Below are 2,394 nucleotides of genomic sequence, written 5' to 3' on the forward strand. Positions count from 1 at the left end.
AGTAGATAAATAAATTATTATTTTTATTAATGATTTTGCACGAAATATATAAGTGGGCATAATTATGACTAAAAGGATAATTTTAAAAACTTTTATGATGGGTATTTCAGTGGCAGATTCAAGGGGCCCAGCCGGCCCACTATCCCTAATTTTTTTTTTTCAATTTAGAAGTGGAGAAAAAAGAAAATTATATTCAAATTCAGTCTGAGAGTGCCATTTCTGACCAACTAGAGGTGCCATAATCATAAATTTTCTTACCTCAGCCTTAACCATGGTGGGGTTGAGGTGGTCTACACTCTCCATCTGTAAATGTCCCTCTCTGGGCCCAGCTCTATTTCAAATTACTAGATGGATCCGCCACTGGATATTTTGTATGGAAATGTTAATTGCATTGCTTAAAATCAATTAAAAGGCTATAGGCACCAGAGCTTGGGTCTACGGCCCAAGGCTTTATTTTTCATTTCGTCCCCCCCCCCACACTTTTAACCATGGATTGACGCCCTTGACTGTCTATGAGGCTTATAGATTCAAATTTTCTTTTTTGTTGCAAGAAATGTCCTAGTGTCTATGAAGATTTGAACTAAAGACCCTGACATTGAAATGTAAGAGCATCTTTACAACTTTTTTACAGTTGATGAGTTCCCTCTAGTTTGGCACATCACAAATTCCTCTCTATTTAAACCCAGACCCTACCTCATTCCTTTCAATCACATCCGTCATCCTCAGTAATATAGTACACAAAATAAAGCCTTTCAAAAGGGTATTGTTAACTTCCAAAAAAAAACACCGCAAACTCCATCCATTGAATCACATATTATAGGACTCAATTTGGTATCTCAATAAAAAAAAATCTTAATTTTTATGTTCGTCACAACCTATTTTGATAAATAACTTTAAGTCATTGTCGCCTCAATATCAGGAAACACCTAATAAATAAAAACACCTAATAAATAAAAGAAATTAATAACAATCAATAAAAGAAAAAAAACAAAGTAAAGTTTACAAAGGATACTTAAACTAAAATAAAAATATAGATCCAATAAAAAATATAATTAACATAATATATATTTAGCCCCATAAAATACATTTAAATGCCATTTTAAACTAAATACTTGCTAATAATAGTATACATACAAAGGCATAAACACAAACTAATAATGCACATGAGCGTAAATGTGATAAGCACATACACATACATGGTAAATCCATAGTGCATTTTGATAAATACCAACATACAGTACACACACACAAACACTTCATACACCTACACATACACTCATGCACAGGCCTATGATTTTTATGCTTTTCATGTTATTTGGATAGTAATATTAGCCTAAAGAATATTTTCAATTTCAAATACAATAATTAAAAATTTTGTTTCAGATTGGAGGAGATGGGATCGCTGTTTACCATGACTGGTTGGTATGGAATGAGCATTCACCTGTACCAATTTAACCAAAGGTGCCTACTAGTAAAACTATATAGTAGTCTTCCTTTTGTTTATACAATCACAAAATAAAATTATAAGAGCAATAGAAATATATATTATAATACAAAAAATAGTTTTAGGATTGTTTTTTCAACTTTAGTGCCTCTTTATTTTTAGTGTTAGCTTTAATTAATTTACTGTACAGTAATAATATAATACAGCTGAACTTGCCTAAGTCAAATCCAAAATGCCAGTGAAAAATTGTTCGACTTTATAGATAAAATTTGACTTACAGATTTTTAATGGAAAACAGAACAATTTGGCATGTAAAATAAAGTTCGACTTAGAAATTATTCGAGTTCGGCAAAGTCGACTTAGGCAAGTTTAATTGTAATCATATATATTTTCCAGTATTTTGAACATGCAATTTTATATGGTGCTTTATACAGAGTTTTTCTCTGTAATTTAAGAAATATTTGTTTTCCTAATTTTATATTATTAAGTTGGCTTTTATCTGTCTCTTATACACATCTAGATGTGTATAAGAGACAGCAAATACTCATGTAGAAGGGCGTTCCCCATTGGAAATGAGCTGGATATTAAAATTCTAGATTAATAGGCTATCCAGATATGTTATTTTTAAAGCAGCATTTAAATCTGGGGCTGGAAAACAATGTTAAATCATTAAAATGAATGCTTGTGAAAATTTGTCCACAATGTCATATAAATGTATTAAAAATGATATAATATGTGCTTTGGTTTTTCCTCAGATTAATGAATATGAGAAGATAAATGATGAAATAGAAGAAGATGTTAATGTACATTTAAAAGTTGGTAACCGACGCATGTTTTGGATTCACTTTGGAAGAGGTAAGATGTTTGTCTACAGGGGCATCGATTGGTGGGGGACAGGGGGACACGCTGTCTCTTATACACATCTTGAAATGGTTACAGATAATGGGGTA

The sequence above is a fragment of the Anneissia japonica genome, unplaced genomic scaffold, assembly GCF_011630105.1.
Source record: "Anneissia japonica isolate Jap-2015-1 unplaced genomic scaffold, ASM1163010v1 scaffold199_len4679917_cov187, whole genome shotgun sequence".
Classification (NCBI taxonomy): Eukaryota; Metazoa; Echinodermata; class Crinoidea; order Comatulida; family Comatulidae; genus Anneissia; species Anneissia japonica.